The sequence below is a fragment of the Pelodiscus sinensis genome, chromosome 26 (assembly GCF_052426305.1).
Source record: "Pelodiscus sinensis isolate ZL-2025 chromosome 26, ASM5242630v1, whole genome shotgun sequence".
NCBI lineage: Eukaryota > Metazoa > Chordata > Testudines > Trionychidae > Pelodiscus > Pelodiscus sinensis.
The window spans coordinates 18716566-18733096 of record NC_143077.1 but is presented as its reverse complement, the minus strand read 5'-3'; the positions used below and the strand labels follow the sequence as shown (position 1 = coordinate 18733096).

General features: G+C 58.6%; 5 non-coding genes across 5 annotated transcripts; all 5 read right to left on the bottom strand.

Moving 5' to 3' along the window:
- Positions 1-1804: 1804 nt before the first annotated feature.
- On the bottom strand, positions 1805-1878 carry TRNAN-GUU (transfer RNA asparagine (anticodon GUU)). Its single transcript has one exon. It is a non-coding gene; the product is annotated as a tRNA-Asn (tRNA).
- Positions 1879-11549: 9671 nt separating this feature from the next.
- TRNAN-GUU (transfer RNA asparagine (anticodon GUU)) lies at positions 11550-11623 on the bottom strand. The gene has a single exon. It is a non-coding gene; the product is annotated as a tRNA-Asn (tRNA).
- Positions 11624-13174: 1551 nt separating this feature from the next.
- On the bottom strand, positions 13175-13248 carry TRNAN-GUU (transfer RNA asparagine (anticodon GUU)). Its single transcript has one exon. It is a non-coding gene; the product is annotated as a tRNA-Asn (tRNA).
- A 1551-nt stretch (positions 13249-14799) lies between these two features.
- Positions 14800-14873, bottom strand: TRNAN-GUU (transfer RNA asparagine (anticodon GUU)). The gene has a single exon. It is a non-coding gene; the product is annotated as a tRNA-Asn (tRNA).
- A 1560-nt stretch (positions 14874-16433) lies between these two features.
- TRNAN-GUU (transfer RNA asparagine (anticodon GUU)) lies at positions 16434-16507 on the bottom strand. Its single transcript has one exon. It is a non-coding gene; the product is annotated as a tRNA-Asn (tRNA).
- Between the last annotated feature and the right edge of the window lie 24 nt (positions 16508-16531).

The window sequence follows — 16531 nt, the reverse complement described above, 5'->3', positions numbered from 1 at the left end:
AGGGAGTTGGTTGCTGGCTGTCGGAGGGCATGGAGGAGAGCCTAGGGAGAGGAGCTGGAGTTTAGGGGCCCAGTCTCCCCCATCTCAAGGGGGCCTGAGGCATCCTAGCCCAGTTCCTGTGACCAGATTACATCTGTGCTGCGCTGTGCTGGAGGAGCAATAAACCACCCTCAATTCCACTGGCTGGTGCAGTCTGTTTGCGCCATTTCGGGGTGCAGGAGACGGGGGACCCCAACGCGCCGTCACACCAGTCCCCACCCCTCTCGGTCTGCAGGAAAAGAAGCCAAGTGCTCTTGTTCCCACTACTCCTCCATTCCCCTGCTTCCACCTGATGTCAAATACACAAAGCTCACTACTTCTTCTTTCCTGCACTTAAGCCAAGCAGATCAGGATGGGGAGGAGACATGAGGGAGCCCCCAGGCTCTTGCTCTCTCTCGCACATACACACACATATATTACTTTAGAAAATGCCAGGTGTGAGCTAGAGGAGAATCTCCATTAACTGTTAGCACTATAGGGCATATGATACATACATAAAGCATTTACAGTCCATCCAGCAGAGGGCAACAATACACCCCGCACACATGTAGCTCCCCCTCCTTTTCCAAATGCCCCAAGATTTAAACTACTGGAGACTACCCATTAGCTGCTAGTTGTATAGGAACTATGGGTATGTCTACACTACAAAGTTAATTCGAACTAACAGCCGTTAGTTGGAATTAACTTTCATAGGTGCTACACATACAAACCGCTAGTTTGGACTTAATTCGAACTAGGTAAACTTCATTCTACCAGGAGTAACGCCAAATTCGAATTCAGTAGTTGGAATTAAGGGCTGTGTAGCCACTTAATTCGAAGTAGCTGGAGGCCAGCCCTCCCCAGGTTCCCCTGGTGGCTGCTCTGGGCCAAAGCAGGAAAACTCCTCTCCTCTCCCCAGCCCTGGGGCCCTTAAAGGGGTAGACTCTGGCCAGACGGCACTTGCCAGAGCCAGCCCTGCCAGCAGTCTCTGCCCCGAACCAGGGGCTGCAGGATGAGCCAGGCAGCCAGTGCCAGCGAGCCGTCCCCCCGCCCAGTCCCCCAGCACCCAGGGGCCAGCCAGGGGCCGTAGATGGCGCGCACCCTCCTGGTCTAGTGTGGAGGTCATGGACCTCATTGAGGTTTGGGGGCAGGGCCCCAGCGTCCATGATCTCTGTACTAGGAGGAGGAACGTGGCCGTCTACGGGCGCATAGCGGCCGCCATGGCCCGAAAGGGACACAGGCCACCCAGGAGCAGGCGAATCCTGGTGTTCTGGCTGTGGGGGAAAAAGACAGCCACAAGATGGCGTTTGGAGTCACACGGGCGAGTCGCCTGTCCAAGCGGGACCGAGTCCCTTCCAAAGAGAAACCATGGCAGCCATGCAAGTCCAAGGCTGCACAGGAAACCTCAGGAGCTGCGACTGGGGCTCAGTTCGCGCGGCCACGCTTCCCAGGGGAGGCATGAGACAGGCCCAGAGGTCTGCGCAGCAAACAGGCCCGCAGGAGGGAGGCGGCTAAGAACCCGCGCGGCTCGTGCGTTTCTCCCTCTCAGCTGGCGTAGAGGCGGGAGGGGAACGACACCTGCCCGGCTGGAGCTTTTGCGCTTGGGCTCGGGGCTTAAGCCCCGAGGCCGAGGCCCCGGCGCGGTTGCTGGGAGACGGGCTCCTGTGGCACGGCACGGCCCCTGAACCTTGCCGGCCACAAGGTGACCTCACCGAGGCCGAGAGGGATGGCTTGGAGGTGGCAAAAGGGAGCCCGCTAGCAAGCGCCAGGAGGCCGAGCGTAGCCACGTCCCCGGGTGGGCTCGAATCACCATCCTTTCGGTTAACAGCCGAACGCGCTGACCCATTGCGCCACAGAGACCTCGAAGGGCTTTCCGAAACGCTGCCTAGCAGCCTGCTCCTCTGCCTGGCCGTGCCAGTGCAGCCCAGGTGCTAGAGTGGATTGCGGGCAGTCTAGCCCCAAGGGAGCAGAGTGGCGCAGCGGAAGCGTGCTGGGCCCATAACCCAGAGGTCGATGGATCGAAACCATCCTCTGCTACGTGTGGGCGGGCCTCTTTTGACTCCGCGCCTTCACTCCAGGCTGCAAGTAGCTAAAGGCCAGGCCAGGATGCCGCCTGCGGGGAAGCTCTCGGCAGCCCCCCGCTTCCTGTGTGGGAGGCACGGAGGCCTCCTCTTCTGTCCTCAGGCAACAGGGCTTCCTCCTGCCCTTTTCCCACCCACAAGGGCCGCCGGGACCCGCTCAGGGAGCGCGCCAGGGAGGCTCTCCAGACGCTCGTGGAACAAAGCACTTCTGGACCACGCTACCCAGAGCCTTCATTCAGGCCTAGACAAAACGCCTAGACAAAGAGCTGCCACAGCATCAACACTGGCCTTGCTCTACTACTCCCAGGCACGCCAAACCCCTCACAAAGAGAACTTCTGCCTTCGCCATACTGCTCAACAACAGGACACGCGAGCAATTCCCTCCGACGCGCCGCTTCTCCCGCATCGCCACCACCCACGCTCTTTAGGCACACGCCGGCTGACCAAAACCCATCTCATCCCATCAAAAGCTTCTGCCCAGCCCGAGAGGACCAGCTACGTTCCCGGCTCAATTCATCCCTTACAGTCAGAGCCAAAAATCACCAGCTGACGGTCCTTCAGAATCCTCAATGGAAAGGGGGAGAGGGAATTGTGGGAGCACGGGCAGCACTCGCCACGGTCTCGGTTGAGGCTTGCAGCAGTCATGGAAGAGAGAGCTGGCTTCGGTCAAGTCTCGGGAGTACGGCCACGGCTTGGACGGGTCCTTCAGTCCTTGGCTCAGAGCTTCGGTTGGTAGCCCACATCCTCCCGAGGTAAAAAAGCAGGAGGGCTTTCCTTCCAGGGCCTTTTGCATCTTCTGCCGTGGGAGGCGAATCCTGGTGTTCTGGCTGTGGGGGAAAAAGACAGCCACAAGATGGCGTTTGGAGTCACACGGGCGAGTCGCCTGTCCAAGCGGGACCGAGTCCCTTCCAAAGAGAAACCATGGCAGCCATGCAAGTCCAAGGCTGCACAGGAAACCTCAGGAGCTGCGACTGGGGCTCAGTTCGCGCGGCCACGCTTCCCAGGGGAGGCATGAGACAGGCCCAGAGGTCTGCGCAGCAAACAGGCCCGCAGGAGGGAGGCGGCTAAGAACCCGCGCGGCTCGTGCGTTTCTCCCTCTCAGCTGGCGTAGAGGCGGGAGGGGAACGACACCTGCCCGGCTGGAGCTTTTGCGCTTGGGCTCGGGGCTTAAGCCCCGAGGCCGAGGCCCCGGCGCGGTTGCTGGGAGACGGGCTCCTGTGGCACGGCACGGCCCCTGAACCTTGCCGGCCACAAGGTGACCTCACCGAGGCCGAGAGGGATGGCTTGGAGGTGGCAAAAGGGAGCCCGCTAGCAAGCGCCAGGAGGCCGAGCGTAGCCACGTCCCCGGGTGGGCTCGAATCACCATCCTTTCGGTTAACAGCCGAACGCGCTGACCCATTGCGCCACAGAGACCTCGAAGGGCTTTCCGAAACGCTGCCTAGCAGCCTGCTCCTCTCCCTGGCCGTGCCAGTGCAGCCCAGGTGCTAGAGTGGATTGCGGGCAGTCTATCCCAAAGGGAGCAGAGTGGCGCAGCGGAAGCGTGCTGGGCCCATAACCCAGAGGTCGATGGATCGAAACCATCCTCTGCTACGTGTGGGCCGGCCTCTTTTGACTCCGCGCCTTCACTCCAGGCTGCAAGTAGCTAAAGGCCAGGCCAGGATGCCGCCTGCGGGGAAGCTCTCGGCAGCCCCCCGCTTCCTGTGTGGGAGGCACGGAGGCCTCCTCTTCTGTCCTCAGGCAACAGGGCTTCCTCCTGCCCTTTTCCCACCCACAAGGGCCGCCGGGACCCGCTCAGGGAGCGCGCCAGGGAGGCTCTCCAGACGCTCGTGGAACAAAGCACTTCTGGACCACGCTACCCAGAGCCTTCATTCAGGCCTAGACAAAACGCCTAGACAAAGAGCTGCCACAGCATCAACACTGGCCTTGCTCTACTACTCCCAGGCACGCCAAACCCCTCACAAAGAGAACTTCTGCCTTCGCCATACTGCTCAACAACAGGACACGCGAGCAATTCCCTCCGACGCGCCGCTTCTCCCGCATCGCCACCACCCACGCTCTTTAGGCACACGCCGGCTGACCAAAACCCATCTCATCCCATCAAAAGCTTCTGCCCAGCCCAAGAGGACCAGCTACGTTCCCGGCTCAATTCATCCCTTACAGTCAGAGCCAAAAATCACCAGCTGACGGTCCTTCAGAATCCTCAATGGAAAGGGGGAGAGGGAATTGTGGGAGCACGGGCAGCACTCGCCACGGTCTCGGTTGAGGCTTGCAGCAGTCATGGAAGAGAGAGCTGGCTTCGGTCAAGTCTCGGGAGTACGGCCACGGCTTGGACGGGTCCTTCAGTCCTTGGCTCAGAGCTTCGGTTGGTAGCCCACATCCTCCCGAGGTAAAAAAGCAGGAGGGCTTTCCTTCCAGGGCCTTTTGCATCTTCTGCCGTGGGAGGCGAATCCTGGTGTTCTGGCTGTGGGGGAAAAAGACAGCCACAAGATGGCGTTTGGAGTCACACGGGCGAGTCGCCTGTCCAAGCGGGACCGAGTCCCTTCCAAAGAGAAACCATGGCAGCCATGCAAGTCCAAGGCTGCACAGGAAACCTCAGGAGCTGCGACTGGGGCTCAGTTCGCGCCGCCACGCTTCCCAGGGGAGGCATGAGACAGGCCCAGAGGTCTGCGCAGCAAACAGGCCCGCAGGAGGGAGGCGGCTAAGAACCCGCGCGGCTCGTGCGTTTCTCCCTCTCAGCTGGCGTAGAGGCGGGAGGGGAACGACACCTGCCCGGCTGGAGCTTTCGCGCTTGGGCTCGGGGCTTAAGCCCCGAGGCCGAGGCCCCGGCGCGGTTGCTGGGAGACGGGCTCCCGTGGCACGGCACGGCCCCTGAACCTTGCCGGCCACAAGGTGACCTCACCGAGGCCGAGAGGGATGGCTTGGAGGTGGCAAAAGGGAGCCCGCTAGCAAGCGCCAGGAGGCCGAGCGTAGCCACGTCCCCGGGTGGGCTCGAATCACCATCCTTTTGGTTAACAGCCGAACGCGCTGACCCATTGCGCCACAGAGACCTCGAAGGGCTTTCCGAAACGCTGCCTAGCAGCCTGCTCCTCTGCCTGGCCGTGCCAGTGCAGCCCAGGTGCTAGAGTGGATTGCGGGCAGTCTATCCCAAAGGGAGCAGAGTGGTGCAGCGGAAGTGTGCTGGGCCCATAACCCAGAGGTCGATGGATCGAAACCATCCTCTGCTACGTGTGGGCCGGCCTCTTTTGACTCCGCGCCTTCACTCCAGGCTGCAAGTAGCTAAAGGCCAGGCCAGGATGCCGCCTGCGGGGAAGCTCTCGGCAGCCCCCCGCTTCCTGTGTGGGAGGCACGGAGGCCTCCTCTTCTGTCCTCAGGCAACAGGGCTTCCTCCTGCCCTTTTCCCACCCACAAGGGCCGCCGGGACCCGCTCAGGGAGCGCGCCAGGGAGGCTCTCCAGACGCTCGTGGAACAAAGCACTTCTGGACCACGCTACCCAGAGCCTTCATTCAGGCCTAGACAAAACGCCTAGACAAAGAGCTGCCACAGCATCAACACTGGCCTTGCTCTACTACTCCCAGGCACGCCAAACCCCTCACAAAGAGAACTTCTGCCTTCGCCATACTGCTCAACAACAGGACACGCGAGCAATTCCCTCCGACGCGCCGCTTCTCCCGCATCGCCACCACCCACGCTCTTTAGGCACACGCCGGCTGACCAAAACCCATCTCATCCCATCAAAAGCTTCTGCCCAGCCCAAGAGGACCAGCTACGTTCCCGGCTCAATTCATCCCTTACAGTCTGTCACGTTGCTGAATTGGAGGGAAGCAGCCAGATCGCTGCTACACTCCTAGGTGGGGGTGTTGGCCCCAGAAATTGGTATGGGGGGGCCATGTGGGGTATTGAATGGGAGCTTATTGTTTGTTAATCTTATGTACACTATTTATGTGAGTATATAATGTGTATGTGTGTAGGTAGGAATCTGTGATCTGTGTGGAAGCTGAATATTTCTGTGAATGTGTTAAGCATGGCTATGGACAGGCTGAGTAGCAAAGCCTTGTGGAACAATGACTCTCAATAGGCTATGGACACACCCAAAGAATGGGATTTGTCACCTGAGGGCAGCCAGCAGGAAACATAGAGATTGGCCTCTGACCAGGTGACCTGCTGCATACAAGAAGAGGCCAGGAAGGAGTATAAAGAGGCCATGTGGTCGAGGCCATTTTGTTCTCAGCTCAGCACTTCATCCCAGAGGCAGCACTGCAGGGATTGAAGAGCCCGGAAGACCTGTGAACCCATCCTGATCGTAGGATGTGCAATAAGGACTTTTAACCAGCAGCTGCAACATCTCTGCTAGAGCCTGCATCGAGGACTGGGAGATTCGGTGCATGTAACGTACTGTACTTTAATAACCTTACTCTCAGGCTTTTCTTTCTTGTAATAATAAACCTTTAGATATAGATTCTAAAGGATTGGCCCAGCGTGATTTGTGGGTAAGGTCCAGAGGGTAAATTGACCAGGGATCTGTGGCTGGTTTCTTGGAACCGGACGGAACTTGTTCGGGGTAGGTGGGATTGGGTGCTAGGACCCCCCACCCGTGTATGAGGCCCGGGGCCATCTGGGGCACGGATATTGCTGGGGTGTCGGAGGGGTTTTGCTCGGGAGGCTTCAGGCAGGCTGCTGAAGCGCTCTGTGAGACTGGTTTGTGGCCTGTGTGGAGAGGTCGTCAGTCGGGGGCTGTAAGGAACCCCGGATTTGAGCAATTCGCCCTGAGCGGACGCCCTAAGCTGTGGCCAGATACGGCCCGGTCCGTCACAGTGGCGTAGTCGGCAGGATCCACAGATCTTGGTCAATTGAGCTTTGGGATCTGGACCCCACGCTGTCTAAATTTGATTTTTGGTGTTGAGAGTTTGGTTGATTAAAGAGCCGCTGCAATGAACCCGGAATTATATGAGAGTCTGAGCAAAAGTACTCTGAAGGATTTGTGCTTGGGGAGAGGCATTGCCTTTAGGAAAAGGGCCTCTAAACTAGATCTGGTAGTGCTGTTATTAACCAGAGATGTGGATGAAAAGGAGCAGAAGCAAGCCAAGGAGGCTGCTGAAAGAAGGCGGAAGGCAGATGAAGAAATTGCTAAGAGAAAGCAGGAGATGGATCTGGAACTTGAGATGAGAAAAGCAGAACATGCAGAGAGAATGGCAGAGCATGCAAAGAAGATGGCCCTAGCCAGGGAGGAAAATGCTAGACTTGACCTCCAGCTTAAGAGACTAAAAGAACAAGAGGGTTCGATGTGTAACTCTGTGGGTAGGCGGTGTGCTTATGATATGGCAGACGTATTTTACCCAGCCGATGTGAAAACCCAACCCCAAAGCATGTGTAAATGCAAACCTTTTGTGTTACCTGTAGCTAGCAGGGAGGTTTGGGAAGGGGGTGCATGTGGGTATGAAAAGTTTCCTGGAGCTGGTCAGTCTCCCTGTAACCAAGGGGAAAGTGTCTCTACATGTGTGCCTGTGGCAGATGCCTGTGTGTCTGTGCAGGGGGGCAGTGAGCCTGTGGGTGAGGGCCCGTCTGATGCCTCAGAGGTGAGGCTGGAATCGGAATCAGAACCAGGGCAGGAAGAGCCCAGAAGTCAGGGAAATGTTTCTCTGGGGCAGCCTGGAGTGGCTGGCCAGAGTGAAGTTTTAGTTGAGGAGTTGGTGGCTGGTGAGGTTTGTGGAATTGAACCTGCACAAGCTGAAAGTGATTTGTGTGAAGAAGCACAGTGTGTGCAAGCTGGCAATTTGGCTGGTGGAAGTAGCAGTGGGGCAGTAAAGGAAGCTGTCCCAGTGGCTAGCTATATGCCTGAGATTAGCCAGGGGTGTTGGGACAAGGGAGAAGCTGTCTCTGGTTGTCTGGCTGTGTGTGGGGAAGAGTTTCTTCCTATGTCTGCGGAAGGTGCCCCACAGCCTGTGAAGGCTGAGAGCAGTGTGGTTGTCCCAGAGTTGGGTCTGGATATGGCTAAGGCCCAGGAAGGGGGTGACCCAAGGTTTGTGTCTGCTGGGAGAGGGATGAGGTGACTCACGTAGAGACAGTCAGTGTTTTACCAGAACCCCAGAGACCAGACAGTGGTGACCCTGATATTGTGCCTGATGCTGCTGTGTTGCTGGCAGAGGGGGGAGCTACTCGGTGGGAGCAGGGAGACCCCTTAGCCCGGGCACAAGGAGAGAATGAGGGCGTGTTAACTCTGGTGCCTAATGATGGTGTGGACGTTTACAGCCATCTAGAGAGCTGCACAGGGAGTGAAGATGCCTCTGACCCTGTCTCTTGTGGGTCTGTCTATGTGCCTGAGAGGGGATTATCTGTGAATCCACCTGAGGGGCCAGAGATAACTCAGGGACTATGGGAAGTGCAGGAGGAATTGGTTGGGGCTCAGCAGGGCAATGCTACTGCAGAGCCAGGGAAGGGTGAACGGCTGCTTAAGGAATCTCATAGGGAGGAGAGTCCTGGCAGTGCTTGTAGAGGTGACAGGGCCTTGCTGGGAGAAGGCATTCAGGAGAAAGCTCTGCCTGTAAACGGCAGCAGCTTCTTGTGTGAGGCACTTGTTTTGGTGCCGGACAGACAGAATTTGTCTGTTAACAGTGACTCCAATGACTTGGGTTTAGGGAAACCCAGTGTGGATGGTGTTGGAGAATTCTCAGAGGGACTGAGGGTTGTTCCAGATGAGGCAGGAACATCCAGAGAACTGGAGCAGGCTGCTAACCCAGTGACTGTGGGTGACCAGCTTGCTGGGAAGTCAGTGTGTGTGGGACAGGATTGTTCCCAGGTGAATGAGGAGAGTGGGAACTTAGTGTCTCAGATTCAGGAGAAGGACTGTGTAGCCAAGTATGCAGAGCAGAACAGCTGTGTGGTCACTCTCTCTAGGATGCAGGAGATGGCAGTTATGCTCCCATCTCTGGACACTGTGGACACTCATACTCAATCAGGGAGGTTGATATCTGGTTCCATGTGGAAACAGAGGTTGGAGAGGGACAGAGGAGAGACTTGGGAGTCTACAGCTTACTGCTGTTACCCCACTGAGTGGGGGAAGGGGGAGAATTCCAGGGCCATTGTGAGCCAGGGAGTCACGCCCAGCCAGCCCTTTGTCTTGGTCTGGCCAGAGGTTTCAGGCCTGGAGCCCAGAGGACAAGGGGGAGGGGCAGGACTTGCTTTGACAAAGAAGATTTGCAGGTTGAACCTGAAGGGAAAAAACTGCAATGGTGTGGGGCCAGAGAAGGGGCATGATGGGGAATGTCAGTATACACCTGATATAGGATTGTTTTTCTTACTGATGTTAATTCTTGTAACCAATGTATTATTGTTGCAGAGAATTGTAACGGTATACAATGTGCATGAGCTTATGAAAATACCATGTAATCTGTCTGGAGATGTACCAAACGACAGACGGTATGTAAGGGGACATTGTAATGTTGCTCTTTCATGGTTAACACTTGTAACTGGTTTTGGAACTTCTTACAGGACAAAAAGGGTTCCAGCCAGAAGGTCCTGTGTAAGAAGGAAACTGAGGCACACCACCATTTTGACGGGGGAGGCCTGTGATGCCCTCAGTGATGTTACTGGCATCACTTCCTGCATCAATTTTGCGTTGGGGGTGTCACGTTGCTGAATTGGAGGGAAGCAGCCAGATCGCTGCTGCACCCCTAGGTGGGGGTGTTGGCCCCAGAAATTGGTATGGGGGGGCCATGTGGGGTATTGAATGGGAGCTTATTGTTTGTTAATCTTATGTACACTATTTATGTGAGTATATAATGTCTATGTGTGTAGGTAGGAATCTGTGATCTGTGTGGAAGCTGAATATTTCTGTGAATGTGTTAAGCATGGCTATGGACAGGCTGAGTAGCAAAGCCCTGTGGAACAATGACTCTCAATAGGCTATGGACACACCCAAAGAATGGGATTTGTCACCTGAGGGCAGCCAGCAGGAAACATAGAGATTGGCCTCTGACCAGGTGACCTGCTGCATACAAGAAGAGGCCAGGAAGGAGTATAAAGAGGCCATGTGGTCGAGGCCATTTTGTTCTCAGCTCAGCACTTCATCCCAGAGGCAGCACTGCAGGGATTGAAGAGCCCGGAAGACCTGTGAACCCATCCTGATCGTAGGATGTGCAATAAGGACTTTTAACCAGCAGCTGCAACATCTCTGCTAGAGCCTGCATCGAGGACTGGGAGATTCGGTGCATGTAACGTACTGTACTTTAATAACCTTACTCTCAGGCTTTTCTTTCTTGTAATAATAAACCTTTAGATATAGATTCTAAAGGATTGGCCCAGCGTGATTTGTGGGTAAGGTCCAGAGGGTAAATTGACCAGGGATCTGTGGCTGGTTTCTTGGAACCGGACAGAACTTGTTCGGGGTAGGTGGGATTGGGTGCTAGGACCCCCCACCCGTGTATGAGGCCCGGGGCCATCTGGGGCACGGATATTGCTGGGGTGTCGGAGGGGTTTTGCTCGGGAGGCTTCAGGCAGGCTGCTGAAGCGCTCTGTGAGACTGGTTTGTGGCCTGTGTGGAGAGGTCGCCAGTCGGGGGCTGTAAGGAACCCCGGATTTGAGCAATTCGCCCTGAGCGGACGCCCTAAGCTGTGCCCAGATACGGCCCGGTCCGTCACACAGTCAGAGCCAAAAATCACCAGCTGACGGTCCTTCAGAATCCTCAATGGAAAGGGGGAGAGGGAATTGTGGGAGCACGGGCAGCACTCGCCACGGTCTCGGTTGAGGCTTGCAGCAGTCATGGAAGAGAGAGCTGGCTTCGGTCAAGTCTCGGGAGTACGGCCACGGCTTGGACGGGTCCTTCAGTCCTTGGCTCAGAGCTTCGGTTGGTAGCCCACATCCTCCCGAGGTAAAAAAGCAGGAGGGCTTTCCTTCCAGGGCCTTTTGCATCTTCTGCCGTGGGAGGCGAATCCTGGTGTTCTGGCTGTGGGGGAAAAAGACAGCCACAAGATGGCCTTTGGAGTCACACGGGCGAGTCGCCTGTCCAAGCGGGACCGAGTCCCTTCCAAAGAGAAACCATGGCAGCCATGCAAGTCCAAGGCTGCACAGGAAACCTCAGGAGCTGCGACTGGGGCTCAGTTCGCGCCGCCACGCTTCCCAGGGGAGGCATGAGACAGGCCCAGAGGTCTGCGCAGCAAACAGGCCTGCAGGAGGGAGGCGGCTAAGAACCCGCGCGGCTCGTGCGTTTCTCCCTCTCAGCTGGCGTAGAGGCGGGAGGGGAGCGACACCTGCCCGGCTGGAGCTTTCGCGCTTGGGCTCGGGGCTTAAGCCCCGAGGCCGAGGCCCCGGCGCGGTTGCTGGGAGACGGGCTCCTGTGGCACGGCACGGCCCCTGAACCTTGCCGGCCACAAGGTGACCTCACCGAGGCCGAGAGGGTTGGCTTGGAGGTGGCAAAAGGGAGCCCGCTAGCAAGCGCCAGGAGGCCGAGCGTAGCCACGTCCCCGGGTGGGCTCGAACCACCATCCTTTCGGTTAACAGCCGAACGCGCTAACACATTGCGCCACAGAGACCTCGAAGGGCTTTCCGAAACGCTGCCTAGCAGCCTGCTCCTCTGCCTGGCCGTGCCAGTGCAGCCCAGGTGCTAGAGTGGATTGCGGGCAGTCTATCCCAAAGGGAGCAGAGTGGCGCAGCGGAAGCGTGCTGGGCCCATAACCCAGAGGTCGATGGATCGAAACCATCCTCTGCTACGTGTGGGCCAGCCTCTTTTGACTCCGCGCCTTCACTCCAGGCTGCAAGTAGCTAAAGGCCAGGCCAGGATGCCGCCTGCGGGGAAGCTCTCCGCAGCCCCCCGCTTCCTGTGTGGGAGGCACGGAGGCCTCCTCTTCTGTCCTCAGGCAACAGGGCTTCCTCCTGCCCTTTTCCCACCCACAAGGGCCGCCGGGACCCGCTCAGGGAGCGCGCCAGGGAGGCTCTCCAGACGCTCGTGGAACAAAGCACTTCTGGACCACGCTACCCAGAGCCTTCATTCAGGCCTAGACAAAACGCCTAGACAAAGAGCTGCCACAGCATCAACACTGGCCTTGCTCTACTACTCCCAGGCACGCCAAACCCCTCACAAAGAGAACTTCTGCCTTCGCCATACTGCTCAACAACAGGACACGCGAGCAATTCCCTCCGACGCGCCGCTTCTCCCGCATCGCCACCACCCACGCTCTTTAGGCACACGCCGGCTGACCAAAACCCATCTCATCCCATCAAAAGCTTCTGCCCAGCCCAAGAGGACCAGCTACGTTCCCGGCTCAATTCATCCCTTACAGTCAGAGCCAAAAATCACCAGCTGACGGTCCTTCAGAATCCTCAATGGAAAGGGGGAGAGGGAATTGTGGGAGCACTCGCCACGTTCTTGGTTGAGGCTTGCAGCAGTCATGGAAGAGAGAGCTGGCTTCGGTCAAGTCTCGGGAGTACGGCCACGGCTTGGACGGGTCCTTCAGTCCTTGGCTCAGAGCTTCGGTTGGTAGCCCACATCCTCCCGAGGTAAAAAAGCAGGAGGGCTTTCCTTCCAGGGCCTTTTGCATCTTCTGCCGTGGGAGGCGAATCCTGGTGTTCTGGCTGTGGGGGAAAAAGACAGCCACAAGATGGCGTTTGGAGTCACACGGGCGAGTCGCCTGTCCAAGCGGGACCGAGTCCCTTCCAAAGAGAAACCATGGCAGCCATGCAAGTCCAAGGCTGCACAGGAAACCTCAGGAGCTGCGACTGGGGCTCAGTTCGCGCGGCCACGCTTCCCAGGGGAGGCATGAGACAGGCCCAGAGGTCTGCGCAGCAAACAGGCCCGCAGGAGGGAGGCGGCTAAGAACCCGCGCGGCTCGTGCGTTTCTCCCTCTCAGCTGGCGTAGAGGCGGGAGGGGAGCGACACCTGCCCGGCTGGAGCTTTCGCGCTTGGGCTCGGGGCTTAAGCCCTGAGGCCGAGGCCCCGGCGCGGTTGCTGGGAGACGGGCTCCTGTGGCACGGCACGGCCCCTGAACCTTGCCGGCCACAAGGTGACCTCACCGAGGCCGAGAGGGATGGCTTGGAGGTGGCAAAAGGGAGCCCGCTAGCAAGCGCCAGGAGGCCGAGCGTAGCCACGTCCCTGGGTGGGCTCGAACCACCACCCTTTCGGTTAACAGCCGAACGCGCTGACCCATTGCGCCACAGAGACCTCGAAGGGCTTTCCGAAACGCTGCCTAGCAGCCTGCTCCTCTGCCTGGCCGTGCCAGTGCAGCCCAGGTGCTAGAGTGGATTGCGGGCAGTCTAGCCCCAAGGGAGCAGAGTGGCGCAGCGGAAGCGTGCTGGGCCCATAACCCAGAGGTCGATGGATCGAAACCATCCTCTGCTACGTGTGGGCCGGCCTCTTTTGACTCCGCGCCTTCACTCCAGGCTGCAAGTAGCTAAAGGCCAGGCCAGGATGCCGCCTGCGGGGAAGCTCTCGGCAGCCCCCCGCTTCCTGTGTGGGAGGCACGGAGGCCTCCTCTTCTGTCCTCAGGCAACAGGGCTTCCTCCTGCCCTTTTCCCACCCACAAGGGCCGCCGGGACCCGCTCAGGGAGCGCGCCAGGGAGGCTCTCCAGACGCTCGTGGAACAAAGCACTTCTGGACCACGCTACCCAGAGCCTTCATTCAGGCCTAGACAAAACGCCTAGACAGAGAGCTGCCACAGCATCAACACTGGCCTTGCTCTACTACTCCCAGGCACGCCAAACCCCTCACAAAGAGAACTTCTGCCTTCGCCATACTGCTCAACAACAGGACACGCGAGCAATTCCCTCCGACGCGCCGCTTCTCCCGCATCGCCACCACCCACGCTCTTTAGGCACACGCCGGCTGACCAAAACCCATCTCATCCCATCAAAAGCTTCTGCCCAGCCCAAGAGGACCAGCTACGTTCCCGGCTCAATTCATCCCTTACAGTCAGAGCCAAAAATCACCAGCTGACGGTCCTTCAGAATCCTCAATGGAAAGGGGGAGAGGGAATTGTGGGAGCACTTGCCACGGTCTCGGTTGAGGCTTGCAGCAGTCATGGAAGAGAGAGCTGGCTTCGGTCAAGTCTCGGGAGTACGGCCACGGCTTGGACGGGTCCTTCAGTCCTTGGCTCAGAGCTTCGGTTGGTAGCCCACATCCTCCCGAGGTAAAAAAGCAGGAGGGCTTTCCTTCCAGGGCCTTTTGCATCTTCTGCCGTGGGAGGCGAATCCTGGTGTTCTGGCTGTGGGGGAAAAAGACAGCCACAAGATGGCGTTTGGAGTCACACGGGCGAGTCGCCTGTCCAAGCGGGACCGAGTCCCTTCCAAAGAGAAACCATGGCAGCCATGCAAGTCCAAGGCTGCACAGGAAACCTCAGGAGCTGCGACTGGGGCTCAGTTCGCGCGGCCACGCTTCCCAGGGGAGGCATGAGACAGGCCCAGAGGTCTGCGCAGCAAACAGGCCCGCAGGAGGGAGGCGGCTAAGAACCCGCGCGGCTCGTGCGTTTCTCCCTCTCAGCTGGCGTAGAGGCGGGAGGGGAACGACACCTGCCCGGCTGGAGCTTTCGCGCTTGGGCTCGGGGCTTAAGCCCCGAGGCCGAGGCCCTGGCGCGGTTGCTGGGAGACGGGCTCCTGTGGCACGGCACGGCCCCTGAACCTTGCCGGCCACAAGGTGACCTCACCGAGGCCGAGAGGGATGGCTTGGAGGTGGCAAAAGGGAGCCCGCTAGCAAGCGCCAGGAGGCCGAGCGTAGCCACGTCCCTGGGTGGGCTCGAACCACCATCCTTTCGGTTAACAGCCGAACGCGCTGACCCATTGCGCCACAGAGACCTCGAAGGGCTTTCCAAAACGCTGCCTAGCAGCCTGCTCCTCTGCCTGGCCGTGCCAGTGCAGCCCAGGTGCTAGAGTGGATTGCAGGCAGTCTAGCCCAAAGGGAGCAGAGTGGCGCAGCGGAAGCGTGCTGGGCCCATAACCCAGAGGTCGATGGATCGAAACCATCCTCTGCTACATGTGGGCCGGCCTCTTTTGACTCCGCGCCTTCACTCCAGGCTGCAAGTAGCTAAAGGCCAGGCCAGGATGCCGCCTGCGGGGAAGCTCTCGGCAGCCCCCCGCTTCCTGTGTGGGAGGCAAGGAGGCCTCCTCTTCTGTCCTCAGGCAACAGGGCTTCCTCCTGCCCTTTTCCCACCCACAAGGGCCACCGGGACCCGCTCAGGGAGCGCGCCAGGGAGGCTCTCCAGACGCTCGTGGAACAAAGCACTTCTGGACCACGCTACCCAGAGCCTTCATTCAGGCCTAGACAAAACGCCTAGACAAAGAGCTGCCACAGCATCAACACTGGCCTTGCTCTACTACTCCCAGGCACGCCAAACCCCTCACAAAGAGAACTTCTGCCTTCGCCATACTGCTCAACAACAGGACACGCGAGCAATTCCCTCCGACGCGCCGCTTCTCCCGCATCGCCACCACCCACGCTCTTTAGGCACACGCCGGCTGACCAAAACCCATCTCATCCCATCAAAAGCTTCTGCCCAGCCCAAGAGGACCAGCTACGTTCCCGGCTCAATTCATCCCTTACAGTCAGAGCCAAAAATCACCAGCTGACGGTCCTTCAGAATCCTCAATGGAAAGGGGGACAGGGAATTGTGGGAGCACGGGCAGCACTCGCCACGGTCTCGGTTGAGGCTTGCAGCAGTCATGGAAGAGAGAGCTGGCTTCGGTCAAGTCTCGGGAGTACGGCCACGGCTTGGACGGGTCCTTCAGTCCTTGGCTCAGAGCTTCGGTTGGTAGCCCACATCCTCCCGAGGTAAAAAAGCAGGAGGGCTTTCCTTCCAGGGCCTTTTGCATCTTCTGCCGTGGGAGGCGAATCCTGGTGTTCTGGCTGTGGGGGAAAAAGACAGCCACAAGATGGCGTTTGGAGTCACACGGGCGAGTCGCCTGTCCAAGCGGGACCGAGTCCCTTCCAAAGAGAAACCATGGCAGCCATGCAAGTCCAAGGCTGCACAGGAAACCTCAGGAGCTGCGACTGGGGCTCAGTTCGCGCGGCCACGCTTCCCAGGGGAGGCATGAGACAGGCCCAGAGGTCTGCGCAGCAAACAGGCCCGCAGGAGGGAGGCGGCTAAGAACCCGCGCGGCTCGTGCGTTTCTCCCTCTCAGCTGGCGTAGAGGCGGGAGGGGAACGACACCTGCCCGGCTGGAGCTTTCGCGCTTGGGCTCGGGGCTTAAGCCCCGAGGCCGAGGCCCTGGCGCGGTTGCTGGGAGACGGGCTCCTGTGGCACGGCACGGCCCCTGAACCTTGCCGGCCACAAGGTGACCTCACCGAGGCCGAGAGGGATGGCTTGGAGGTGGCAAAAGGGAGCCCGCTAGCAAGCGCCAGGAGGCCGAGCGTAGCCACGTCCCTGGGTGGGCTCGAACCACCATCCTTTCGGTTAACAGCCGAACGCGCTGACCCATTGCGCCACAGAGACCTCGAAGGGCTTTCCAAAACGCTG